The sequence below is a fragment of the Thalassophryne amazonica genome, chromosome 8, assembly GCF_902500255.1.
Source record: "Thalassophryne amazonica chromosome 8, fThaAma1.1, whole genome shotgun sequence".
NCBI classification, from domain to species: Eukaryota; Metazoa; Chordata; class Actinopteri; order Batrachoidiformes; family Batrachoididae; genus Thalassophryne; species Thalassophryne amazonica.
In genome coordinates, this window is record NC_047110.1 from 81,023,017 (window position 1) to 81,041,286 (window position 18,270).

The 18,270-nt window shown below is 41.5% G+C and overlaps 1 long non-coding RNA gene across 1 annotated transcript in view; it reads left to right on the forward strand.

The window, feature by feature from the left end:
* Nucleotides 1-9,568, forward strand: part of LOC117515133 — a 28,239-nt gene extending 18,671 nt beyond the window's left edge. The window contains exon 3 of the long non-coding RNA XR_004562070.1: nt 9,557-9,568. This is a non-coding gene — a long non-coding RNA (uncharacterized LOC117515133). The remainder of the gene's footprint in view (nt 1-9,556) is intronic.
* Nucleotides 9,569-18,270: the final 8,702 nt, after the last annotated feature.

Genomic DNA, 18,270 nt, shown 5'->3' on the forward strand with positions numbered 1-18,270 from the left:
CAGTTTTCTAGTTTGGCAGAAAGTTCTGGAGGAAATCACTGAAGAAATTAACACATTGACAATATGGTTTGACCGAAACAAACTGTCATTAAACTTAAATAAAACAGGGATGAAATGGAGGTGTAAGAGTCACTAGGTGTTCACAGGAAACACTTATTTATTTCTGTATGTATGTATGTATGTATGTATGTATGTATGTATGTTCATTGTTAGTTGCTTTTATATTTTATTTTCTGTTGTGTTTCTATTCAGGTTCTTTTTGTCTCTTTCTCTGAAATTGTATATAATAATTATCTGTATATAATAATTATCATTAGATTATTAATATATAAACAAAAATAAATGTAAGAAATATTACAATTTGAAAACAAATGCAACCGAACGTGAAGACAGCTGGAACTGCTTCATGCCAACTTTTAACATTGAAAATGCCATAGACATGCTAACGTGTTAGCGTCACTCCCGTTTTTAAGTTATAAAATACATATATCAACTGTTTCAGAAGACCATAACAGGTCGGTTTAACATAGAAAAGGTAAATAATACTCACAGAAGTATGCTCTTTAGGGTTTTAGCGGGGGAAAATTAAGCGAAAGAAAGAATAAACGAAACAATAGGTCGAAGCATTGCTTCAATCTGCGAACCACTGCTTCGATTGGTTCAAAATCCATTCCTTTATCTTCATTGATCCATGTTTCTGATATAGCAATTATGTTAAATATTTTTTAAAATTGACTTAAATATTCTTTAATGTTGTTAAAGTTTGCATACAGACTTCTGCTGTTGAAATGGATTATTGATAATTTGTTATCCGTTTTAATGATCCGATTAAACTGTTCATCTGTATAATAGCAACAACTGTCATTAATATTTGAGAAGAAATTATTGTCCAGGTCTATATCATGCTCCAAGTCCAGTACATTGTGGTCTGTGTATTTAAATGTTCTCAGTTCTAGTTTTCCATGATCAGCAATCCTTTGAGTTATATCCTTCTTGTCTCCAGATGTAGATGATATAGTAGATGAATAGGTTCCTCTGGTCTGTGTCATGGTGTTGTGATGTGTTTGTGTCCTCATACCTTATTGGTCGTATTTGTCCAGTTCCTCGATGTTCCTGATTACCATAACCTTCGCTTGTTCTGGTGTTCTGTTCAGTTTGATGAATGTTTTGCAGTTAGATGTCCATGTCTGTTGAATTTTTCCCTGCTTTTTTAAGAGACGAGCTTTCCTGGCGATGTCTGCGTTTGTTCATTGATGAATACGTTTGTTCCTTTGAGTTTCTGTCCCTGTTTTAACAATGCCATTTTATGTTTTCTGTTGACAAACCTCATTATAACTGCTCGCTTGTCTCCATCCTCTCTCCTGGGCAGGGGGTGGCACGCTTCAATGTTATTACAGTCCATTTGAATACCTTTAGATTGCAGGAAGTCAGCCACCTGTTGTTACACTGAGCTGGCCTCCTGCTCACTGGCCTCCCCTCCGCTGTCTTCTGACACCGCCCGTGCGTAGGATCGAGGTTTAATATGAATTCCTGTAATAATAACGTCGTTCATCCTTGTGTACTGTTCCAACTCCGCAACACGGTTCTCCAGGTGTACCAGACGCCGGTCTTTCTCGGCATTCTGGATCCAGAGAGCCTTCACTTCTTCCACCAGCTCCATAATGGATTTCTGCTGCATTTTAACAACAGAGATTTCCTCAGACAAAAAGTCCAGGGACTTCTTGATATCGTCTCCCTCCTCCGCCGTCAGTGCCTTCTTCGGACCCATGGTCAGATAAATCCGTGCTGGCACCTCGGTAAAGCCACGCCGGTGGAACTGCGCTGGCGCCTCGGGCTTCAGGTGGAGCCGCGCCGGTGGATGTGCGCTGGCACCTCGGGCCTCGGTGAAGCTGCGCCGGTGGAACTGCGCTGACGCCTCGGGCTTCTGGTGGATGTGCGCTGAGGCGTCAGCGCACATCCACCGGCGCTGAAGCCAAGAGTAACGAGGCTGTTTGTTTTAAAAATGTAAGGAATAGAAAGTACAGATACTTGTGTGAAAATGTAATAAGTAGAAGTCAGAAGTAGGCAGAAAAATAAGTAATGGAGTAAAGTATAGATACCTAAAAAGTGTACTTAAGTACAGTAACGAAGTATTTGTACTTTGTTACTTGACACCTCTGAGGAGACGTCTCCTGCAAGGGCTGAAAGATGGCTCAGGAAAAGTGCCAATCTTGAAATTTCGCTGTAATCAGGACAATACTTTCAAGTCCTTCCACCAAATTGGCTTCTTTGCTGCTTATACTTTTCTTCAAGTTTGCATTGCAAGAAAGAAGCAATGCAGCTCTCAAGCTAAATGACAGTGAAAGACTTCATTTGGGCAGTACCTGTATTGCAATGAGACATAAAGGCATGAAACATTTTTGTGAGTTAGATAGATGTTGCACAAAAGAAAAAAACTGCACTTCACTGTTGTGTGTTTGTGTTAGTATCATGTGTATATATAATATACTGATGTGGATGTGAGTTAACTGTGTGCAGAGTTTAGGATTTCCTATAAATCCTGCAGGCATGGAAGCATGCAGTACTGTTCCTTTCTTTTTCCTTTTTCTTGAAAAAGAAGAGTCATATTTGCCACAATTAACATCTGCAAACACAAAAACACAGAGGAAGGGGATACTACATAGAATAGTGGTGCCACCCATATGTTTTCAGAAGAGTGGTTTACTTGTGTGAAACACCTTGAGGAAGCTTTGTTGCAATTTGGCGCTATATAAATGAAATAAATTGGGTTTGACGATCAAACAGGGTGGCTCCAAATGTCAACCATCCACATAACTCTTTCCCAACCCAAAATTGGGCAAAAAGGTGGAGCATGGGCAAGTTAGATGGGGAGGATGAATGAAATCTGAACATGCACCCATCTCACAGTTACCAAACAAAGTAAGACTAAACAGGCTAATCTTTGTTTTCGTGTTTCTATAAATGCAGGTTTTTTGGAGACTGTGGGATTGTTACCATAATGGTTAGCTTGAGTGTGGGTATTAAAAATTATGATTGCCACATTGTGTCAGTCACACTATCAATGTTGCAAACATCACTAAGTTATAGACACCTGTTAATTCATGCTAATGGCGCTAAGACACATTAAGTAAGACTAAAATTTCACTCAAAAGAAATACTGGAGCACCGAGCTCTCACAGCAAGCCATGTGATCGCAGATATTTGTAATAAAATACTCAAAAAGGACAAAAACAGTTGAGTTCAGAGTGGCTAGCAGCCCCTGCTAGTGGGACCCTGGACCCCGACCTGCCAGTGCAATAGCTGTCACTCAAAGTGATCACAGCTTTAATTATTGATAACTTTATGCTTAAAAGAGATTTACTGTTGTCTATTTTTTGTCAACAGATCTTTGATTGCTGACGTTGATTCCAGGATCAAAGACATTTAGATCAAAGCCACGATCCAACCCTTGATCACAATCCACCCCTTGATCAGGATCCATTCAGAAATATAATAAACTCTTTTTTTTGTCCCAAGGCCTAAATCGTTACCTTGTTTCTTCGTGTTTATCTGAAATACACTCCAATGAATATGTGACCTTATCAGTAATTCATATAAAAATGCATGCATTACATATCATTTTAATTTAACACATGAAATTACATCAATTATAATTATTAAACTACATTTGCTTAAAGCTACTAAGTGTCTGAGAGCACAGGTTACAAACAAATTAAGAATGTATGCCAAAATCTAATAGCTGTACTGCTGATTAGATTTCTTACCCATACATACAAGTTAATAATGCTTTAACGTGAATTGAAATCTAATTTCTTGCGTGGTGGGAATTTTCCTCTCTGATATCACATTTGGTATTGGTTTAGAGTGCTTTTCACAAAAATTAGGCAGCAATTAACCAACACTTGAAGTTAGAGATTAGAGATTAACATAAGTACAACATGCTATTATTGCTCTTATATTTGTGCCTGCAGTTGCCCTTTGCCCCTCAGCTTTAATTCTTTCAAACTGATGTGCTGTGCTGCATACTAAATAGTGTGAGCTGTGCACATGCTGACACCCACTGAAGTCACTGAGTGGATTAATGACGCACAAAAATAAATAAATAAATAAATAAATCTGGAGTCAGTGTCAACTGTAATTTTATTCTAAATACGAAAATGACTGCAATTGACTCCAAGCTGAAGGTCTTCATACATAAACTGATGTATTAATCAATTCTGCTATTCAGAGTCTCAACACCTTTGTTTAATAATGACAAGATGGTGCACGTTCTGCTGCGACAGCATTGACTGTACTCCGTGTTTCTTTGTGTTTGTGTTAAGTCTAAATGTTTAATGTGCACTATATGTGGGCTAAATCAGACTGATCAGCCATGACAACAAGCTATAAGGTGATCACCGTTTTCCTCGCAATCCTATGGCTAATCTGTGATAGCTTCGCACTCCGGCCTAATACCTGCAATAGGCAACTCACCTCTGGCCGAGATGTACTCCTGCTACACCGGGCCTCGCTGTGGAGCAACACCAAGTGTGCCGTGGTTCTACCGCTGGAGCTTAAGCCAAGGAAAAGGGGGAGACGTTGAGGTATCCAATGCCAGGTGAGGAGACATCCCTGCAAACTCCCTCTCCCCACCATCATCATATCCAATGTTCGGTCACTCTGTAACAAGATGGATCTATTACAGGCAATGTGCCGATTTGAAAGGGCCTTCAGGGACATCTGTATCATTGCTGTCTCTGAGACTTGCCTAGAGGAGTCGGTTCCCGACTCCGAGGTCATCCTGGACAACTTCACTATCATCAGGTCCGATAGGACAAGGCACTTGGGGAAAACACGAGGTGATGGGGTCTGCTTTTACATCAACAGGTGGTGTAATAACATCAAAGTGCACCATAAAATGTGTACACCTAACCTGGAGCTGCTGACCCTGTCCCTCCATCCCTTCTATCTCCCCTTCAGGCACAAAGACTGAATCAGCCTTAAGGAAACAAGTAGGAACATAAGGAACAAGGTTTTATAGCTAAACTGGACTACATAAACAAACTTGAATTAGAATGTAGTAATATGAACACCAAGCATGCTTTTCAGAAGGTGAAAACCCTGACAGGATGTGAACCCAAATTCACATGTACAGTCATTGACCCAGAAACCCTCACTAAAGATCTGAACACATTCTACACCCGTTTTGACAATCAGGACTTTTCATCTGAGTGTCAGGCGTTGCTGAGAACCACCAGGCGTTGCTCCGTCCACCACTAGACCCTGAGGAACCAGCCTCTTTCACAGAGGAGGAGGTACAACATCAGCTGAGCTGCTGCAAGGCTCCAAGGCCTGATGGCATCCCAGCCAGGGTGCTTAAGACCTGTGCCATGGAGCTCTCTCCATTTCTGCACTCACTTTTCTGCCAATCTTATCAGACTGTCACAACACCCACATTAGGGAAAACTGCCAGTATAATTCCAGTACCAAAAAAAACCCCTAGACCTACTGAACTTAATCATTACCGTCCCATAGTCTTAACATCCATAATCATGAAATGCCTGGAGAAACTGCTGCTGAACATCATTCTTCCACTTGTCACTCCACACTTGGATCCCCTCCAATTTGCCTATAAGGCAAAAAGAGGTGCAGAGGATGCTGTGGCCTGCTTGCTGCAACTCCTCCTTCAGCATCTAGACTCTCCAGGCAACTTTGCTAGGATACTATTTGTAGACTTTAGTTCCGCCTTCAACTCCCTACACAAACATCTGCTGATCCAGAAGCTTTATCATCTCAACATTCCCCCTCATCTGATCCATCTTACCCATAACTTCCTCACAGACAGACTACAAGCAGTAAAGCCCAGGTTACACATAGACGGTTTTGTCGGCGGGTAGTACGTAGAACGAAATTCGCGGTAGTTCCGGCTGTTTTCGTGGTGGAAAGGGGCGGAGCATTTCACCTGCGTTTTGAGCGCCGTACTAGCCGCAAATACGCGGATAAAATGCCGCTAAATCCGCCGAATAAAGCAGAGTTTTGACGCCGTAGTATCCGGCACACGTCAGGCAACGGGGGTTAATACCCAGTTCTATCCTTTACAATCGCAGGTTAAGACGCGTGTGAGAACGGCGGTGTTCTCCTGCCACCGATAATGCCCTGTGTACCGCTGGATTTATCCAGGCAAATCCTGCGTTACTCCAGGAACTTTTGCATATAGGCACCACCCCCAGAGTATAATAGGCTGAAGCAGCTGTCAGTGCAGGGGGAGGGAGCTCATCTCTCAGCCTTTTCTTTTCTCTCCTTTTCCCCTCCTCAACGTGTTGCTCCGTCTCCACCACAGGGCTACCCTCTGCTTCTGAACCAGACCTCTTGGTAAGTCCTTGCTGCTGCCAATTTTATTTTAGGAGGCATACTGGAGCTTCTCTGCAAAAATATCTGGAGCTGGCCGCGAGTGAGAGACCTGCATGCAGTGCGCTAGAGTTTTTATACTGACCGCCGCCTATCGGCCGTTTGGAACGCCATTAACCGGGAGGTGGCGTTTAGAGCAGCGTACTGTCCGCTAGCGCCGCCATTTTGTCTTCCTCTGTCGCCGGTTAAAACACCTTTGAGGACGCCGATGTGGGCTCTATCGCCGTTTTACATACATGGTTAGGGATACAACGCCGGCCGCCAATTATGGCGCTGTAAACTGCGGCACTACAGGAAGGGGCGGGATGACACGGCGATTAAAAAGTATCAAACACCATTCTTCGCGTTGTCTCCGTCGTCAGGCCACTTCTCCGGGAGCGCTCCCAGAAGTATTCGACATGTTGAATAATTTTTTCGGCGATTCCTGGTGAAGCCGGAACCAAACCACGCCCCCGTGCGCCGGCGTTAACTACGGCGTTTGAGCCCTAAAACGGCCCAGAGGGGGCAAAATCTCTGCCGGGATGCTTCCGGGAGAGTTTACCATCTATGTGTAAACAGGGTTTAAGGGTGGGCTCAACCACATCCCCTGTACTTACCATTAACACTGGGGTCCCACAGGGATGTGCGTTGAGCCCATTCCTGTACATTCTCTACACCAATGCCTGCCTAAGCATCTCACCAACCATATCATACCAATATTCAATATTCAGACAACACAGCCATCCTCGCACTCCTTTCAGGAAATCAATCCACCCTGGACTACCACAACACAGTCACTCACTTCACCAAATGGTGTATTGACAACCATCTCCAAATAAATGTCAATAAAACAAAGGAACTTCTGGTCAGCCCCCCCTCACCCCAGCTTCCCACCATCATAAACACACAAATAGTTGAGGCAGTGGACACTTTCAAATACCTAGGAATAACTTTGGACAATAAACTCACCTTTGATCAGCAGACCAAGGACATTAAAAAAAGAAGCCAACAAAGACTGTCAGCCATCTGCAAACTCAAAGGACTACACATTGCACCCCACTTGTTGTTGTTACTTTATCAAAGTATCTTTCAACCCATTATTCTGTACTGTTCCTCATGTTTCTTTACCATGCTTTCTGTCACAAACTGGGCCAAACTCACACACATTACAAACATAGCTGCCAAAATCATCAGACTCTCTACACCTAACCTCATAGAATTGAACAACAGATCCATTATTCATCTTGCTTGCCTCTACTGGTGGTTGGCTCTCACTGCGGTATTGTATCACTTCCTGTTCCGGAGCACAGCGGTGTTTTTCTGTATCTGTTAGCTGTTTAATCTGCGCAGTTAGATTGATCTAGTTATCTAGATTACGATTTGTTTCCCAGTGTAATCTTTACGTGCCTTAACTAAAGCGCTCCTTCTGCTGAATCACCTCTAAATTATTTACACATTATTCACTTTGCGTGTTTTTAGGAATCCGCTAGCTTAGCGTAGCTACTAGCTCTTAGCCGATTTAGCATGGCGGCTTCTCCTGTCTCTCCCGCACTTTTCTGCTCTGGGTGTGAAATGTTTAGTTATTCCTCGGCCTCCTTTAGCAGTAACGGTACTTGTAATAAGTGTAGCTTATTCGTAGCTTTGGAGGCCAGGCTGGGCGAATTGGAGACTCGGCTCCGCACCGTGGAAAATTCTACAGCTAGCCAGGCCCCTGTAGTCGGTGCGGACCAAGGTAGCTTAGCCACCGTTAGTTCCCCTCTGGCAGATCCCGAGCAGCCGGGAAAGCAGGCTGACTGGGTGACTGTGAGGAGGAAGCGTAGCCCTAAACAGAAGCCCCGTGTACACCGCCAACCCGTTCACATCTCTAACCGTTTTTCCCCACTCGACGACACACCCGCCGAGGATCAAACTCTGGTTATTGGCGACTCTGTTTTGAGAAATGTGAAGTTAGCGACACCAGCAACCATAGTCAATTGTCTTCCGGGGGCCAGAGCAGGCGACATTGAAGGAAATTTGAAACTGCTGGCTAAGGCTAAGCGTAAATTTGGTAAGATTGTAATTCACGTCGGCAGTAATGACACCCGGTTACGCCAATCGGAGGTCACTAAAATTAACATTAAATCGGTGTGTAACTTTGCAAAAACAATGTCGGACTCTGTTGTTTTCTCTGGGCCCCTCCCCAATCAGACCGGGAGTGACATGTTTAGCCGCATGTTCTCCTTGAATTGCTGGCTGTCTGAGTGGTGTCCAAAAAATGAGGTGGGCTTCATAGATAATTGGCAAAACTTCTGGGGAAAACCTGGTCTTGTTAGGAGAGACGGCATCCATCCCACTTTGGATGGAGCAGCTCTCATTTCTAGAAATCTGGCCAATTTTCTTAAATCCTCCAAACCGTGACTATCCAGGGTTGGGACCAGGAAGCAGAGTTGTAGTCTTACACACCTCTCTGCAGCTTCTCTCCCCCTGCCATCCCCTCATTACCCCATCCCCGTAGAGACGGTGCCTGCTCCCAGACCACCAATAACCAGCAAAAATCTATTTAAGCATAAAAATTCAAAAAGAAAAAATAATATAGCACCTTCAACTGCACCACAGACTAAAACAGTTAAATGTGGTCTATTAAACATTAGGTCTCTCTCTTCTAAGTCCCTGTTGGTAAATGATATAATAATTGATCAACATGTTGATTTATTCTGCCTAACAGAAACCTGGTTACAGCAGGATGAATATGTTAGTTTAAAAGAGTCAACACCCCCGAGTCACACTAACTGTCAGAATGCTCGTAGCACGGGCCGGGGTGGAGGATTAGCAGCAATCTTCCATTCCAGCTTATTAATTAATCAAAAACCCAGACAGAGCTTTAATTCATTTGAAAGCTTGTCTCTTAGTCTTGTCCATCCAAATTGGAAGTCCCAAAAACCAGTTTTATTTGTTATTATCTATCGTCCACCTGGTCGTTACTGTGAGTTTCTCTGTGAATTTTCAGACCTTTTGTCTGACTTAGTGCTTAGCTCAGATAAGATAATTATAGTGGGCGATTTTAACATCCACACAGATGCTGAGAATGACAGCCTCAACACTGCATTTAATCTATTATTAGACTCTATTGGCTTTGCTCAAAAAGTAAATGAGTCCACCCACCACTTTAATCATATCTTAGATCTTGTTCTGACTTATGGTATGGAAATAGAAGACTTAACAGTATTCCCTGAAAACTCCCTTCTGTCTGATCATTTCTTAATAACATTTACATTTACTCTGATGGACTACCCAGCAGTGGGGAATAAGTTTCATTACACTAGAAGTCTTTCAGAAAGCACTGTAACTAGGTTTAAGGATATGATTCCTTCTTTATGTTCTCTAATGCCATATACCAACACAGTGCAGAGTAGCTACCTAAACTCTGTAAGGGAGATAGAGTATCTCGTCAATAGTTTTACATCCTCATTGAAGACAACTTTGGATGCTGTAGCTCCTCTGAAAAAGAGAGCTTTAAATCAGAAGTGTCTGACTCCGTGGTATAACTCACAAACTCGTAGCTTAAAGCAGATAACCCGTAAGTTGGAGAGGAAATGGCATCTCACTAATTTAGAAGATCTTCACTTAGCCTGGAAAAAGAGTCTGTTGCTCTATAAAAAAGCCCTCCGTAAAGCTAGGATATCTTTCTACTCATCACTAATTGAAGAAAATAAGAACAACCCCAGGTTTCTTTTCAGCACTGTAGCCAGGCTGACAAAGAGTCAGAGCTCTATTGAGCTGAGTATTCCATTAACTTTAACTAGTAATGACTTCATGACTTTCTTTGCTAACAAAATTTTAACTATTAGAGAAAAAATTATTCATAACCATCCCAAAGACGTATCGTTATCTTTGGCTGCTTTCAGTGATGCCGGTATTTGGTTAGACTCTTTCTCTCAGATTGTTCTGTCTGAGTTATTTTCATTAGTTACTTCATCCAAACCATCAACATGTTTATTAGACCCCATTCCTACCAGGCTGCTCAAGGAAGCCCTACCATTATTTAATGCTTCGATCTTAAATATGATCAATCTATCTTTGTTAGTTGGCAATGTACCACAGGCTTTTAAGGTGACAGTAATTAAACCATTACTTAAAAAGCCATCACTTGACCCAGCTATCTTAGCTAATTATAGGCCAATCTCCAACCTTCCTTTTCTCTCAAAAATTCTTGAAAGGGTAGTTGTAAAACAGCTAACTGATCATCTGCAGAGGAATGGTCTATTTGAAGAGTTTCAGTCAGGTTTTAGAATTCATCATAGTACAGAAACAGCATTAGTGAAGGTTACAAATGATCTTCTTATGGCCTCGGACAGTGGACTCATCTCTGTGCTTGTTCTGTTAGACCTCAGCGCTGCTTTTGATACTGTTGACCATAAAATTTTATTACAGAGATTAGAGCATGCCATAGGTATTAAAGGCACTGCGCTGCGGTGGTTTGAATCATATTTGTCTAATAGATTACAATTTGTTCATGTAAATGGGGAATCTTCTTCACAGACTAAAGTTAATTATGGAGTTCCACAAGGTTCTGTGCTAGGACCAATTTTATTCACTTTATACATGCTTCCCTTAGGCAGTATTATTAGACGGTATTGCTTAAATTTTCATTGTTACGCAGATGATACCCAGCTTTATCTATCCATGAAGCCAGAGGACACACACCAATTAGCTAAACTGCAGGATTGTCTTACAGACATAAAGACATGGATGACCTCAAATTTCCTGCTTTTAAACTCAGATAAAACTGAAGTTATTGTACTTGGCCCCACAAATCTTAGAAACATGGTGTCTAACCAGATCCTTACTCTGGATGGCATTACCCTGACCTCTAGTAATACTGTGAGAAATCTTGGAGTCATTTTTGATCAGGATATGTCATTCAAAGCGCATATTAAACAAATATGTAGGACTGCTTTTTTGCATTTACGCAATATCTCTAAAATCAGAAAGGTCTTGTCTCAGAGTGATGCTGAAAAACTAATTCATGCATTTATTTCCTCTAGGCTGGACTATTGTAATTCATTATTATCAGGTTGTCCTAAAAGTTCCCTAAAAAGCCTTCAGTTAATTCAAAATGCTGCAGCTAGAGTACTGACAGGGACTAGAAGGAGAGAGCATATCTCACCCATATTGGCCTCTCTTCATTGGCTTCCTGTTATTTCTAGAATAGAATTTAAAATTCTTCTTCTTACTTATAAGGTTTTGAATAATCAGGTCCCATCTTATCTTAGGGACCTCGTAGTACCATATCACCCCAATAGAGCGCTTCGCTCTCAGACTGCAGGCTTACTTGTAGTTCCTAGGGTTTGTAAGAGTAGAATGGGAGGCAGAGCCTTCAGCTTTCAGGCTCCTCTCCTGTGGAACCAGCTCCCAATTCAGATCAGGGAGACAGACACCCTCTCTACTTTTAAGATTAGGCTTAAAACTTTCCTTTTTGCTAAAGCTTATAGTTAGGGCTGGATCAGGTGACCCTGAATCATCCCTTAGTTATGCTGCTATAGACGTAGACTGCTGGGGGGTTCCCATGATGCACTGTTTCTTTTTCTTTTTGCTCTGTATGCACCACTCTGCATTTAATCATTAGTGATCGATCTCTGCTCCCCTCCACAGCATGTCTTTTTCCTGGTTCTCTCCCTCAGCCCCAACCAGTCCCAGCAGAAGACTGCCCCTCCCTGAGCCTGGTTCTGCTGGAGGTTTCTTCCTGTTAAAAGGGAGTTTTTCCTTCCCACTGTAGCCAAGTGCTTGGTCACAGGGGGTCGTTTTGACCGTTGGGGTTTTACATAATTATTGTATGGCCTTGCCTTACAATATAAAGCGCCTTGGGGCAACTGTTTGTTGTGATTTGGCGCTATATAAAAAAATTGATTGATTGATTGATTGATCCACTCCACCAATTTATCATTCCACTTCCTTCAGGGCATAGATACAGAAGCATTAAGTTTAGAAGGGCTCACCTCGGGAGGAGCCTGATCCCTGCAGCTATAGCAGCCTTTAACAGCAAGCCCCACTGACCAGTCTGTCTGCCATTGTATTGCTGCTTGTTACTGTTGTTATCAGTGTTATTGTAAATGTCTGTGTTGTATATCTTGTACTGTGCTACTGTGATATTGTTGCTCTCTGTCTTGTGATGTGCTATTGCATTTATTGCATTCTGTCTTGTTATGTACAATGTATTGTACAGTTGGTGAAGACAAATTTCCTTATGGGGATCAATAAATCTAATCTAATAATAATAATAATAAAAATAATAATAATAAAAATATGAGCGAAGCATCGTGCAACGGCGCAAAGCTCACTCATGGTACAGGACATCCTAAACAGGAAGTGCCAATTTCAAATCCACAGTAAAACAGGAAATGTTCAAATGTCAAACACTTCCTGGATCGACACTTCCTGGATTGACAGACGAGATCCCATGGAATCTCACAGGAACTCAGTGGCAAGCTCACACTCAAACAGGAAGTGCCAATTTATCAGTCACACAGAAACAGGAAAAGCTGAACAATTCCTGGCATGGGTGGAGCTAGAGCGGAGGCTGGTGTTTCACTGGACTCCCCTGAAATCTGATTGGACACAGCTGATTTACATGTCACAGCACCACACGTCTGATTCAAAGACCTGCATTTTGAAATCAGTGAGTCACATTGACTGCTAGGTTCCTCCTGTCCAGTAGTTTGTGCTGTGTACCACAAAAAGTTGTAATCCAACTTAGTAGAAGAAGAAAAATGTTTACTTCAGATTTGAACTGAACATGTCAATTGAACTATGGACTTCTAATCACACCAAACTTATATTGGTGAGTAAATGACCGTATTTTATGCCAGAAATGAGGTCCAGGTTGCTAAAAACAGCATTTCTCCGTTAATTCAGGTTGCCTTATATACACATGTTTAAGCTAACAGACAGCAGCTGGTTCATCGTCTGTTGGCTTATTAGTGCAGCAGATAATTGAAACAATCCTTCAAATGGTGATACAAGCATCAAACTCAGCACAAATACAGCTGGAGCAAACGTGATAGAGCAACTTTAACTTTTGACCCCTGTATAAACTGAAACTGATCTTTGTCACCATTCTTGCTGCTTTTATCTCATATTCTGTGACATGTGACATATGATACCCCGTAACGTGATAAGTACGGATGATACATGGTCCAAACTATTCCTTTTTAAAACCGTGTTAACTCAACTAGTAATTTGCATCACTTTTTACCAAAATTGGAGCAACTTTAACTTTTGACCCCTGTACAAACCGACACTGACCTTTGTCACCATTCTTGCTGTTTTTATCCCATAATGCCATAGAATTCGGTTACAGACCATCCAAACTATACCTTTTTTTGGAATCTGTATGATCAGGAAAATAGTGTGGTGTAGTTTTCTATATGATTGGAGCATCTTTTAATTTAGACCCCTGTGTAATTCTTCAATTGACCCCTACCTGGCTGCCTATTGAAAATTCAAGTGGCCAGTCAGTTTTTTTAAAAGTTCATGTCTATGGATTATTTGTGCTGAATGTGATGCTTGTATCACCATTTGCAGGATTCCACTTTCAATTGCCCTCAAAAGTATTGCAATACTTGATATTTCACACATTTTAATTTGTTTATTCCATTTCAAATACATTATTTTCTAAAATTATCTTCCTTAACTCAAAATGAAAGAAAATCTCTGCAACTTGCCCCTCCAGAAGCTGAAAGGCAAAATAAGGAATGCTTAAAAAGGCGGGGAGTCTGGGGGGCAGAGCTCCCCCAGAAGGTTAAAGGTTTTAGTCATGCTCATGCTCCCAAGAACGAGGCGAGGAGCTTTTCCAGCATGTGAGAGGCAAAGAAAGAAAAATGCTTAAAAAGGCGGGGGGTCTTGGGGAGGTTTGGAGCTGAAGCATTTACTCAAAATACAGTAAAGTTTGAAGGACCTAAATGACATGGTGAGATGCTGACGAGCTTCGCTCATTCATGTCGGCAACATATGCATATTAATAATAATAATGTGTAGTGAATTTGGCCACAGACATATCAAGAGACAATCAACAGTTGCCTTAATTTTCCACTTTTAACTAAGAACTGACTCTCCAGACACCTCTCCAGGACGGAGTTATCACTTAACTTTGTGTCAGGCACCGAAAGCCCACACCTTTTGGGCAAGGCATGCCTTGACCAAATTTACAGTGCCTCTGGAAAGCCTCAACCAATAGTCCCTATGGATCAAACATCCTTGTTGAAACTGCGAGGAAACATCAACACCCAAGTATTCTGTAATCAATTTATAGCATCTCATGTCTCCAGAAGGGGCCCTCAAAGCATTCTTGTTCATGCCTCATTGCTAAAACGGATCAGTTCAACTAGCCAGATGACAAAAGGTCAAAGGTCATAAAAACAGCCAACATTAGGATGGAACAGTGGTGGGCACAGATAACCAAAAAATTAACTTCGATAACAGATAATCAGATAACTGAAAAGTTATCTTTGAGAAAGATAAACCGATAAACCACCCAAAAATGTATCGGAAGTTACAGATAACCGATAAATTCCAGCATTGTTTCTGGTATATTTGCATCCACTAATAAACTGAATTTGAGTTTTAACACCACGATCGCTTCTGGAAACATCAAAACCAACAACACCTAAACAATGAACCCACATTTCTATGTTTAAACATCCTGCCCCCTGCTGGAAGCTCTTATTTACTACATGACTTACAGCAGCTGAGAGCAGCCATAAAGCACAATTCTCTACCCAATCACAATGCTCCGGTCAGGCGGAGGTCTTGGAAAATAAAGTCATACTGACTTATGGTTTGGTGTATAAATAAAATGAATACTGATAGAATAACTCCATTAATGTCAATTCTGTCATTTGTAAATCAAATCAAATCAAATCAATTTTATTTATATAGCGCCAAATCACAACAAACAGTTGCCCCAAGGCGCCTTATATTGTAAGGCAAGGCCATACAATAATTACGGAAAAACCCCAACGGTCAAAATGACCCCCTGTGAGCAAGCACTTGGCAACAGTGGGAAGGAAAAACTCCCTTTTAACAGGAAGAAACCTCCAGCAGAACCAGGCTCAGGGAGGGGCAGTCTTCTGCTGGGACTGGTTGGGGCTGAGGGAGAGAACCAGGAAAAAGACATGCTGTGGAGGGGAGCAGAGATCAATCACTAATGATTAAATGCAGAGTGGTGCACACAGAGCAAAAAGAGAAAGAAACACTCAGTGCATCATGGGAATCCCCCAGCAGTCTAAGTCTATAGCAGCATAACTAAGGGATCTGTCTGTGTTTGTAACAAACACAGACAGATCGCAAAGGATTCTGGGTAAAAGTGCCTCTGCTAAACACTGATTGGTTCAGTCATTCATTATGTAAACCAACACATTAATGTGTTAATGTTAATGTAATGTTAATGTTACTACGTTATCGGTCTAGAAGTTATCGGACAAAAATTTATCGGAAGATAATTAGTCCGATAATGGTTTTTAATGTTATCTAAAAAGATAATCCAATAATGAAAATATTATCTTCGATAATTATCTGTTAATGGATTATCGGAACTGTGCCCACCACTGGGATGGAATTATAGTGCCTCCTATTGGGAACAACACAGACCTTTCAATACACAAGTATACTTTCTTTTAATACTTTCTGTTTGAGGTTTCTTCCTCAAATCATCAGAGGGAGTTTTTCCTTACCACTGTCGCCTGTATGCTTGCTCTAGGTGTTGGTAAGGTTAGACCTGACTTGTGGCAGCTAAAATAAATTGAAACTGAATTGAAAAACTGTAAAAAGCAAACAAACAAACAAGCAAAAAAAGCAGAAAACAAACTGGACGCTACACCATTGTCTCCCGTAGACGGACGGACGCCAGAATCAATCAACCTTTTTCTTATATAGCGCCAAATCACAACAAACAGTTGCCCCAAGGCGCTCCATATTGTAAGGCAAGGCCATACAATAATTATGAAAAACCCCAACGGTCAAAACGACCCCCTATGAGCAAGCACTTGGCCACAGTGGGAAGGAAAAACTCCCTTTTAACAGGAAGAAACCTCCAGCAGAACCAGGCTCAGGGAGGGGCAGTCTTCTGCTGAGACTGGTTGGGGCTGAGGGAAAGAACCAGGAAAAAGACATGCCGAGAAGGGGGGCAGAGATCGATCACTAATGATTAAATGCAGAGTGATGCATACGGAGCAAAAAGAGAAAGAAACAGTGCATCATGGGAACCCCCCCACAGTCTACGTCTAAAGCAACATAACCAAGGGATGGTCCAGGGTCACCCGATCCAGCCCTAACTATAAGCCTTAGCGAAAAGGAAAGTTTTAAGCCTAATCTTAAAAGTAGAGAGGGTATCTGTCTACCTGATCTGAATTGGGAGCTGGTTCCACAGGAGAGGAGCCTGAAAGCTGAAGGCTCTGCCTCCCATTCTACTCTACAAACCCTAGGAACTACAAGTAAGCCCGCAGTCTGAGAGCGAAGCGCTCTAATGGGGTAATATGGTACTACGAGGTCCCTAAGATAAGATGGGACCTGATTATTCAAAACCTTATAAGTAAGAAGAAGAATTTTAAATTCTATTCTAGAATTAACAGGAAGCCAATGAAGAGAGGCCAACACGGGTGAGATATGCTCTCTCCTGCTAGTCCCCGTCAGTACTCTAGCTGCAGCATTCTGAACCAACTGAAGGCTTTTTAGGGAACTTTTAGGACAACCTGATAATAATGAATTACAGTAGTCCAGCCTAGAGGAAATAAATGCATGAATTAGTTTTTCAGCATCACTCTGAGACAAGACCTTTATGATTTTAGAGATATTGCGTAAATGCAAAAAGGCAGTCCTACATATTTGTTTAATATGCGCTTTTAATGACATATCCTGATCAAAAATGACTCCAAGATTTCTCACAGTATTACTAGAGATCAGGGAAATGCCATCCAGAGTAACGATCTGGTTAGACACCATGCTTCTAAGATTTGTGGGGCCAAGTACAATAACTTCAGTTTTATCTGAGTTTAAAAGCAGGAAATTAGAGGTCATCCATGTCTTTATGTCTGTAAGACAATCCTGCAGTTTAGCTAATTGGTGTGTATCCTCTGGCTTCATGGATAGATAAAGCTGGGTATCATCTGCGTAACAATGAAAATTTAAGCAATACCGTCTAATAATACTGCCTAAGGGAAGCATGTATAAAGTGAATAAAATTGGTCCTAGCACAGAACCTTGTGGAACTCCATAATTAACTTTAGTCTGTGAAGAAGATTCCCCATTTACATGAACAAACTGTAATCTATTAGACAAATATGATTCAAACCACCGCAGCGCAGTGCCTTTAATACATATGACATGCTCTAATCTCTGTAATAAAATTTTATGGTCAACAGTATCAAAAGCAGCACTGAGGTTCAACAGAACAAGCACAGAGATAAGTCCACTGTCCGAAGCCATAAGAAGATCATTTGTAACCTTCACTAATGCTGTTTCTGTACTATGATGAATTCTAAAACCTGACTGAAACTCTTCAAATAGACCATTCCTCTGCAGGTGATCAGTTAGCTGTTTTACAACTACCCTCTCAAGAATCTTTGAGAGAAAAGGAAGGTTGGAGATTGGCCTATAATTAGCTAAGATAGCTGGGTCAAGTGATGGCTTTTTAAGTAATGGTTTAATTACTGCCACCTTAAAGGCCTGTGGTACATAACCAACTAACAAAGATAGATTGATCATATTTAAGATTGAAGCATTAAATAATGGTAGTACTTCCTTGAGCAGCCTGGCAGGAATGGGGTTTAATAAACATGTTGATGGTTTGGATGAAGTAACTAATAAAAATAACTCAGACAGAACAATCGGAGAGAAAGAGTCTAACCAAATACCGGCATCACTGAAAGCAGC